This window comes from Mytilus galloprovincialis, chromosome 2, assembly GCF_965363235.1.
Source record: "Mytilus galloprovincialis chromosome 2, xbMytGall1.hap1.1, whole genome shotgun sequence".
Classification (NCBI taxonomy): Eukaryota; Metazoa; Mollusca; class Bivalvia; order Mytilida; family Mytilidae; genus Mytilus; species Mytilus galloprovincialis.
Genome location: NC_134839.1, coordinates 67,510,515 through 67,521,728, shown reverse-complemented (window position 1 = coordinate 67,521,728; position 11,214 = coordinate 67,510,515).

Genomic DNA, 11,214 nt, shown 5'->3' with positions numbered 1-11,214 from the left:
TAAAAAGCTTTATTACAACTGTCACATAAACATAACATTAACCAAGAAAACTAAACATTGACCAATGAACAATGAAAATGAACTGAAGGTTAGATGAACCATGCCAGGCTTCATTTTTTTAGCTCACCTGGCCAGTAGGGCCAAGTGAGCTTTTCTCATCACTTGGCGTCCACCATTGTCCATTGTCATCTGTTAACTTTTACAAAAATCTTCTCCTCTGAAACTATTGGGCCAAATTTAACCAAACTTGGCCACAATTATCACTAGGGTATCTTGTTTAAAAAATGTTTCAGATGACCCCACCTACCAAACAAAATGGCTGACATGGCTAAAAATAGATCATAGGGGTAAAATGCAGTTTTTGACTTATATCTCCGAAACTAAAGCATTTAGCACAAATCTGACAGGGGTAAAATGTTCATGAGGTCAAGATCTATATGCCCACAAATTGTCAGATGAATCTGACAACCCTTTGTTGGGTTGCTGCCCTAAAATTGGTAATTTTAAGGAAATTTTACAGTTTTTGGTTATAATCTTGAATACTATTATAGATAGAGATAAACTGTAAACAGCAAAGTTAGGTATACAAATTAGTCAACATGACCAAAATTGTCATTCAATTCCTTAAGGAGTTATTGCCCCTTACAGTCAATTTTTTACAACTTTTCGTCATTTTAAACCGGATTTTTGTGACAAAAATGTCGGTTATTAATTTGGGGATGTACAGAGGTCAGGCGGTCGGCAACCAAATGTTGTCCATGCAATTACTCATGAACCATTCAACCAAAGCTTTTAAAATTTTAATATGTTGTAACTGACAACAAAATGAAGGTCAAGTTCAATAATGACGATTTTGACTTTTACCATTAAGGAGTAATGGTTCTTGAAAGATTGAAAAATGGCGTTTCCAGTCGTATTCATGCATTTACTCATGAACTGTTCAACCAAAGCTTCCCAAATTTTAATAAGTTGTTACTGATGACAAAATGGAGGTCAAGTTCAATAATGTCGATTTTGACTTTTACCGTTCAGGAGTAATGGTTCTTTAAAGATAAAAAATGGCGTTTCCATTCATGTTGTTGCATTTAATCATGACCTATTCAACCTAAGCTTTTCAAATTTTAATATGTTGATACTGATGACAAAATGGAGGTCAAATTTGATATTGACGATTTTCAATTTCACCGTTCATCAGTTATGGTTCTTGTGATATTGCCAGGACACAAATAAATGTTAATAAATCCGATTTGCTGTGGTTGTGACAGCCTCTTGCTTGTAATCTTGTACAAAAATCTTCTCTGAAACTACTGGGCCAAATATAACCAAACTTGGCCACAATCATTACTAGTATTTAGTATTTAGTTTAAAAAATATGTCTGATGATCTCGCCTGTCAACCAAGATGGCCGACATGGCTAAAAATAGAACATAGGGGTAAAATGCAGATTTTGGCTTATATCTCTGAAACTAAACCATTTAGAGCAAATCTTACATGGGTTAAAAAATGTTCATCAGATTTCAGACGAATCTGACAACCCATTGTTGGTTTGCTGCCCCTGAGTTTGTAATTTTACGGAAATTTTGCAGTTTTTTTGTTAGTATCTTAGTTATCGTTATAGTATCTAATAATATCCAATATTTAATACTATTAATTATAATGTTAACCTTATTTTACACAATTTCCAAAGCATGAGTAATTACAGGTGAGAGAGACAGGCTCTTGAGAGCCTCTAGTTTATATAAATAAGGCTGTTAGTTTTCTTGTTTGAATCCTTTTGTATTGTCATTTCGTGGCCTTTTATAGCTGACTATGCGGTATGGGCTTTGCTCATTGTTGAAGGCCAAACGGTGACCTATAGTTGTTAATTTCTGTGTCATTTTGTCTCTTGTGGACAGTTGTCTCATTCGCAATCATACCACATCTTCTTTTTTATATGTACAGCTAACAATTCTTCCATACAACAAATATAGTTGACCTATTGCTTATAATTTAAGAAAAACAGACCAAAACATAAAAACTTAACACTGGGCAATGAACCGTGAAAATGAGGTTACGGTCTAATACAACCTGCAGGACTGACATACAGATCACAAAATATTTCCATACAACAAATATAGTTGACCTATTAATGCATATAGTATTAGAAAAAAGACCAAAACTCAAAAACTTAACTTTGACCAATGAACCATGAAGATGAGGCCAAGGTCAGATAACACCTGCCAGCTAGAAATATACATCTTAAAATCATTCAATACACCAAATATAGTAGACCTATTGAATACAGAATAAAAAAAACAGACTAAAATACAACCAGATGCTCCGCAGGGCGTAGCTTTATACGACCGCAGAGGTTGAACCCTGAACGGTTGGGGCAAGTATGGACACAACATTCAAGCTGGATTCAGCTCTAAATTTGGATTGTGATTAAATAGTTGACACAGCATAGGTTTCTGACACAGAATGAATGTGTTCTAATGAACTTAAAATTTTTGTTTTCTCTTAGAGCAATTCACTATGCTGTTGAATATTAATCCTCTCAAAAAAATGTTTGAAGAAATTTTCTTTTTTATTTATGAAATTTCAAATGAGAAAAATTGAACCCAATTTTTTTAATCACATCCACCTTTCCCTTATTCCAAAACTAATCTCAATTAAAATTTCTAATGGAGTTTGCAACAATAACTACTCATTTAAATACATCATAAAATATTAAGATGTAAAAAAACTGCTTGTTATCACTGAATGGTAAAGATTATTTTAATTTATCAGTTGGTAGTAAAAAGTGAATATACATTGTATATTGTATTTAACAAAGACTTAAGTTGATTCTGGACAAAGAAAGATAACTCCAATTAAAAAAAAATCTTGCTATTGCACAATATTTTGCAATTAGATATTTCTTGCTTACTATTCTGGACAAAGAAAGATAACTCTAATTAAAAAAAAAATTGCTATTTCACAATATTGTGCAATTAGATATTTCTTGCCATTGCGCAATACTGTGCAATTGAAAAGACTTGCTATTGCACAATACTTAATATAATAATTTTAGATCCTGATTTGGACCAACTTGAAAACTGGGCCCATAATAAAAAATCTAAGTACATTTTTGGATTCAGCATATCAAAGAACCCCAAGATTTCAATTTTTGTTAAAATCAGACTAAGTTTAATTTTGGACCCTTTGGACTTTAGTGTAGACCAATTTGAAAACAGGACCAAAAATGAAGAATCTACATACACAGTTAGATTTGGTATATCAAAGAACCCCATTTATTCAATTTTTGATGAAATCAAACAAAGTTTAATTTTGGACCCCGATTTGGACCAACTTGAAAACTGGGCCAATAATCAAGAATCTAAGTACATTTTTAGATTCAGCATATCAAAGAACCTAACTGATTAATTTTTTGTCAAAATCAAACTAAGTTTAATTTTGGACCCTTTGGACCTTAATGTAGACCAATTTGAAAACGGGACCAAAAGTTAAGAATCTACATACACAGTCATGACAGTTAGATTCGGCATATCAAAGAACCCCAATTATTCAATTTTGATGAAATCAAACAAAGTTTAATTTTGGACCCTTTGGGCCCCTTATTCTGTTGGGACCAAAACTCCCAAAATCAATACCAACCTTCCTTTTATGGTCATAAACCTTGTGTTTAAATTTCATAGATTTCTATTTACTTAAACTAAAGTTATTGTGCGAAAACCAAGAATAATGCTTATTTGGGCCCTTTTTTGGCCCCTAATTCCTAAACTGTTGAAACCAAAACTCCCAAAATCAATCCCAACTGTTCTTTTGTGGTCATAAACCTTGTGTCAAAATTTCATAGATTTCTATTAACTTAAACTAAAGTTATAGTGTGAAAACCAAGAAAATGCTTATTTGGGCCCTTTTTGGCCCCTAATTCCTAATATGTTGGGACCAAAACTCCCAAAATCAATACCAACCTTCCTTTTGTGGTCATAAACCTTGTGTTAAAATTTCATAGATTTCCATTCACTTTTACTAAAGTTAGAGTGCGAAAACTAAAAGTATTTTCGGACGACGACGACGACGACGACGCAGACGACGACGCCAACGTGATAGCAATATACGACGAAAAATTTTTCAAATTTGCGGTCGTATAAAAACTTATATATAACCAGGGGAAACTACTCAGCTAAAAAATTTAATTTTTTGCTCCATGCCTAAACCAAGAGCCTAGCTATGTGCATACTGAAAAGTAGCAAAGTATAGACCCCTGGCTTGACATCACACCAATCCAATTGGAACGATGGTTCAAAATAAATGCATGAGGCTATCAGGAAGCCTATGAGGCTATCATTCCTAGAGGCTATCATGCCTATGAGGCTATGAGGAAGCCTATAATGAGACAATGAGGAAGCCTGTAAGGAGGCTATGAGGAAGCCTAGTAGTGTTGATGTTGAATTGGTGTTGGAATGAATTTGTATGAAATTTGACAGTTTATCCCCAGAAATTCTTGGGGGATGAGTGAAAATTTTGAAACAACCAGTGATAAAATTTTATAAATGAAATGAAATCAATAAACATAATGCTGAGATTGCTTCCCCTGTCATGGCAATATTGAAGGTGAAAGGAGGGGTCGGTGGGAGGCAAGTTTTTAGCTAAAACACTATTAGCACTATTAGCCAAGATTATTCTATAACTGCTTAATCTGCATTTAGATAAATGAATACTCAAGGCAGCATACACAGGTTTTTAATACACAACTTCTTAATGGGATACTCCTAAGTGGGAGGAGTTAAAACTGCACCCAGATTAATGTATCAAGAAACAAAGGACAAAGGAAGCCAAATGCCACAAGTGGTCACTAATTAACAAGACATGTATATTTGTATTGGAACTGATGAAATTAGACCTCCTGCTAAGAACATGTGATAAACTTCATATCTAACTGATTGACATATGATAATAAATCTGTTTCATCTCAACAGCAAAGAAAATACACATCCTGGGAAAATCCTAAAATAACGACTACTGAATAATTAAAATCAAATTATGTATAAACATAACTTATATAACATATAAGTACCTATTTATACAAAATTCTCAGAAATGATCCTGAATATGTTTAATTGTCATTTGTTCCATGTTTGCAATGTGTTCTGATTCTTTGTAAATATTTTTTAGGGTAAATTTATTTCTGTTTGATGTGATGCTGTTCTAATCTTATTTTAATTGTCTTTTGTTTATACTGTATCTTTTCTGTGGTAATCTGTTATGTAATAGGGAAATGTGTGTTAACACCTGAGCAAACATCCAACCTCATATCTTCTTGCAAATTCTTTGACCTGACAACTAAACCATCCTGATCTAACTTTCGGCCCTATATTTTAATTTTGCTAATAAATGTGTCAGTGAACAAAATCCTCAAAGTCACACATAATGAGTTCATATTAATTTCATAGTAATTTAAATAATTTAATTACCCCTGATTTCTTTCAGAACACACTGTTTGAACTCATGATATGTAAAATTAAGGATTTAGTGCTCACCTTATTATCAACCTAATTTTCCCTGCTATCACCTATCTTGTAAATAAACTCCTGGGAAATACTGTGTAGCAATGCCACTGGTATTCATGTTTGAATTAAACATAAATCATAATTTAATAGCAACTTTTATTTTATATATATACATCACGATTATAATTTGGCCCTTGGGGAAACTACTCAGCTAAAAAATTTAATTTTTTGCTCCATGCCTAAACCAAGAGCCTAGCTATGTGCATACTGAAAAGTAGCAAAGTATAGACCCCTGGCTTGACATCACACCAATCCAATTGGAACGATGGTTCAAAATAAATGCATGAGGCTATCAGGAAGCCTATGAGGCTATCATTCCTAGAGGCTATCATGCCTATGAGGCTATGAGGAAGCCTATAATGAGACAATGAGGAAGCCTGTAAGGAGGCTATGAGGAAGCCTAGTAGTGTTGATGTTGAATTGGTGTTGGAATGAATTTGTATGAAATTTGACAGTTTATCCCCAGAAATTCTTGGGGGATGAGTGAAATTTTTGAAACAACCAGTGATAAAATTTCATAAATGGCCATAACACAGATGGTAACAGCTGAGTGTCCCCAAGGATTTGTGAGGTTAGGGAGGGGGTACCTTCAATAAAGCCATGAAATAAAAAAAAATAAAAAAAATAATAAAAATAATAAATGTTATCACATAATAATACACAATATCAAAATCAATTGTCAAACAAAAACAATATCATCTAGAATCTCTGTAAAAAACATGCGTATGGAATATTTGAAAATGAGCATGCCCTTAAATTCTACCTAACCTACTTTGAGCTGTTTTAATAGATGCTGGCGTCACCCTAATGTATCTGATGTAACTATCTGAAGTCCAGCGCCCTAATGTTTTTATCAAGTGATCTTCTATTTTTGCCTTACCAGCACTTGTAGCTGCCCCAATTCTAAAACTATGACCATTATAATGACTTGAGTTGAAACCACATATATCCAGTACTTTTTTGATACAAGTGATGAAATATTGTCTCTCCAAAGGTTTCTTATCAATGGTTATGAAAAGTGGATCAGTTTGATTAGTAGGAGAAAATTCTTTCCTTATTTGTATATATTCTAACAAAATTGTGTAAGGGCAGATAAGCTGACCTAATTTATGTAGCTGTATATTTATGCCTTTTCTAAAAGGATCTGTTTTTGATTGTTTTAATTTCAAAACTACTAAGTCTGAGTGAAATACAACATCTTCAATACATAAATTAATATGTGGATCAAACTGTGAGGCCTTTGACACTGTAAACTCGCCACATCTCAAAAATCCATAAAATGCGACAATGCATGCAGTTCTTAACATTAAATCAGTAAACTTGGAACAAAAACCTTTTCTCAAACAATTTACAATTTTTTCCAAAATTTCGAAAGTTATTGGTAATCTTATGTGATTTTTTGTTTTTTGCAGTCTTTTTACAGAATTTAAAACATAATCAAGTCTGATTAAAGGTGTATTATGAGCAGATTGTAAGGGATCATTTTGATTACCCTGTACATATTTATACCTAATTCCACATAAATATAATTTAATGGTAGAGTATTGTAAACTCAGAATTTTAAAGCAGTGGGCTATGAAATAAATTAAAATATCCTCAGAAATAGGAGGTAAATTAGAAAATTGAAAACCATTCAATAACATAAAAGTCTCAAATTTTCTGAACCCAGTATCATAAACAGTTCTTGTAGTATTAGCAATAGCACTGTTCCAAAGTTCATTCACTGCTTGATTTAGGACCACATTACATCTGAGCTGCTTGGGCACTTCATTGGATGTTGTGCTGCACTGGGAGCTTGTTTGCGGAATCTGTCTATCTGTAAACGAGATAGAGCATCACTTATATCATTCTGATATCCTGGAACATGTTTGGCACTAAAATGAAAGTTGTATTTACAAGCACACCATGTAAGTTTCCTCATTAATTTCATTATTTGTAAACACTTTGAACGGCCCTTTTTTACTATAGCCACTGTAGCTTCATTGTCACACCAGAAAAGAATGCGTTTTGTTGTCCACTGTGAGCCCCACAGTATTGCGGATACTACAATGGGGTATAATTCAAGAAAAGCCATTGAAAATGTTTTGTCAGGATAAGCAATGTTTGATGGCCATGATGAATAAAACCATTCTCCCTTGAAATATCCACCAAATCCTTTTGTTGATGAGGCATCAGTAAAAAGTTCCATATCATAACTTGAGTAAAATTGTCTACTGTAAAACATGTTCACACCATTCCAGCTGCTCAGAAAAAGTAACCAAAATTCTAGGTCAACACGGCATTCCTTATCTAATTTAACATAATGATGCAAATCATTGACAGTAGTGGACAGCCCTATGAGGTATGAAACAAAGGATCTACCAGGTAAAATGACACGTGAAGCAAAGTTTAAGTGACCCAAAAGCTGCAACAATTCCCTTTTTGTACAAGATTTTTTCCTGCATAATTTTTTGATGAATTCACAAATGCGATCAACTTTATTAAGAGGTAGTCGAGCTTCCATTTTTTCATAATCTAGAATAATACCCAAATATTCTAAACATTTTACAGGACCTATTGTCTTATGTTTTGCTATAGGAATGTTCAGTTTTTTGAAAATCATCATCATTATAGCCATAGTCCTCTCACCATCAGCATCTGGTGGATCTATGGTTAGGAAATCATCCAATAAATGCAAAATGCTATTAACTTTGTAATTGTTTTCTGCAATATGACACAAAGCTTGGGATAAATGGTCAAAAATTTTGGGGCTTGAACGACATCCAAAAGTTAAACGGACATAAAAATAATACATTTTTTTCCCATTTTATGCAGAAAAGAGGCCACTGACTTGGTACAATTGGACAATTTTTGAACGCGTCGGATATGTCGAACTTGCAAAGCCAGGAATTTCTTCCAAATTTCAAAATAACATCAATGGCGTCATCTATTCTAACATAAGACATTGAGCAATCCTGTTTGTCAATAAGATCATTAATACTTAGATGTTTATCATCATTATGTGGTGAAGATAAGTCCAATATTAAACGCTTTTTACCAGAATATTTCCCTTCTGCAATACCAATTGGGCTTACCCTATAATTTTGAAAAGGGGGATCCTTAAAAGGCCCATACAAGAAACCTTTAAAAACTTCTTTCTCTATCAAATCAGAAACCACATCTGGTTGTGTCCTAGCAGATAAACTATTCCTACATTCTTTTGTAGGTAAATCTGTTGTAGATACCATAGTATCAAATCCTTTCTCTAAGCCATTGCATAAATAGTTAACAAATTTTTTGTCAGGATGAGAAATTAATTCTTTTGCAAGTATAATAACATTAATTGGAGTAGTAGCCAGATATGGGAAATCATGTAGTCATTGACCTTGCTTATTTGTTGTTATTTTCTCAAACTTTTGTGAAGAGTTTACTGTATGTGGCTTAGATTGTACTTCAGTCCTACCTTGAGAGGGGAAAACTTTTTGACAAGATAATAGGGTATGACCAGCGACTTTACATCTGCTACAGATATGTGAAAAATGACAAAAACTCCTGGTACAACCCCTACTGGTATTAAAATTATTGCACACCTCCCGCCCAGAATGATAAATTTTCTTTCTACCTAACTTATCAGTAGTGTCTACCTGCCTTGATACTTTATCTGGGTAGTCTTGATATGTCATGGAGGTTTGCATAGGACAAAAAGCAGTAGTGTGATCAACCAAATTACAAATTTTGCAATAATTTACATTCCCACCAGCAACTATTAATGAAAGAAGATCCCTATCTCTTTTGCTCCAGTCAACCTTAATCCTTCTCTCCCTTAAAAGAGCTGCTGATTTTGCAGAAAACAATTTATGGTAATCATAAAATCTGTCACCATAAAAATTACTAATATCTATAATCTCATCTTCATAAGCATCTAGCTCTGCTCTACGGTCAGGGTAAACTGATGACATGACCCTCTTAAACTTGCCAAATGCCTTAATGAATTCTTGAATTGTGAGTTTTCTATTAAGACGGGGATCTGGCTTCCCAGAAATATTTAACTCTAACCCATTAGCTGCAACAGAGTGAATTTGGGGAGTTTCATAGTTTGGGATAAGCAGAGATGCCAAATTAACATCCTTACCGTCAATGATTTGCTTTTGAATAGAAGGAGATATAATGTCCACATTAGAATATTCATCCGAACGCACTCCACATGAAACATTTCCAACTTGTGGTCCTGAGATGAAAGATGCATGCTCTTGTGTATTTCCATGTAAAACAGTATTATTTCCTCTGTTAGAAATTTCACTCCTATTCCCAATCCCTGCATGGTTGTACCACTGTTGAAGGTTGAATTCGCGATCTCTACCTGTGTCATGAGTACAATTGTCTCTGTAAATTAGCTGTTTAAAGGTCTCTTGAAGTCCTTCAAAACACTGAGCTATGTTCCTGTCTGTTCCACCATTTGAAACACTGCTTCTGTGTTGATGCACTGATTCTGCTAAGGTAATTGGAAGAGTGCTCTCTGGTGAGGAATCTGTGTTAATCTCATCACTAACGGTGTCTGTCTGTTGTGTCTCTAAAGATGTTACTCCATCAAAACAATTCTCTAAATAAAGTTGTTTTAACACTTGTTTTGACATACCAGAAGGTGTTCTTATCCCCTTTTTGTTAAGTTCTTCTTTTAGTTTGTTTATTGTCCAATTAGAAGGGTTATTAGAATCCCATTGGGTCTCATACGGAGAACTCCTAGTTTTCCTTCGAACACCTTTTCCTCTGCCAGACATTTTGTTGTCAGTTAATCCAAAATAATGTTTATTGTTTCAGGTTATATAGTTTGAATTATATTTAGTTGTTTAAAAACTGTCATATAGCTTTTGTTAAGTAATCCAAACACTGAAAGTTCAAGTTTTTAGCTAAAACACTATTAGCACTATTAGCCAAGATTATTCTATAACTGCTTAATCTGCATTTAGATAAATGAATACTCAAGGCAGCATACACAGGTTTTTAATACACAACTTCTTAATGGGATACTCCTAAGTGGGAGGAGTTAAAACTGCACCCAGATTAATGTATCAAGAAACAAAGGACAAAGGAAGCCAAATGCCACAAGTGGTCACTAATTAACAAGACATGTATATTTGTATTGGAACTGATGAAATTAGACCTCCTGCTAAGAACATGTGATAAACTTCATATCTAACTGATTGACATATGATAATAAATCTGTTTCATCTCAACAGCAAAGAAAATACACATCCTGGGAAAATCCTAAAATAATGACTACTGAGTAATTAAAATCAAATTATGTATAAACATAACTTATATAACATATAAGTACCTATATACGACGAAAATTTTTTCAAATTTGCGGTCGTATAAAAACTTATATATAACCACTGAACCATGAAAATGAGGTCAAGGTCAGATGACACTTGCTAGCTAGACATGTACACCTTATAATCATTTCATACACCTAATATAGTAGACCTATTGCACACAGTATAAGAAAAACAGACCAAAACATAAAAACTCAACTATAACCACTGAACCATGAAAATGAGGTCAAGGTCAGATGACACCTGCCAGTTGGACATGTACACCTTACATTGCTTACATACACCGATTATACTAGTAGACCTATTGCTTATAGAATCTGAGATATGGACTTGACCACCAAAACTTA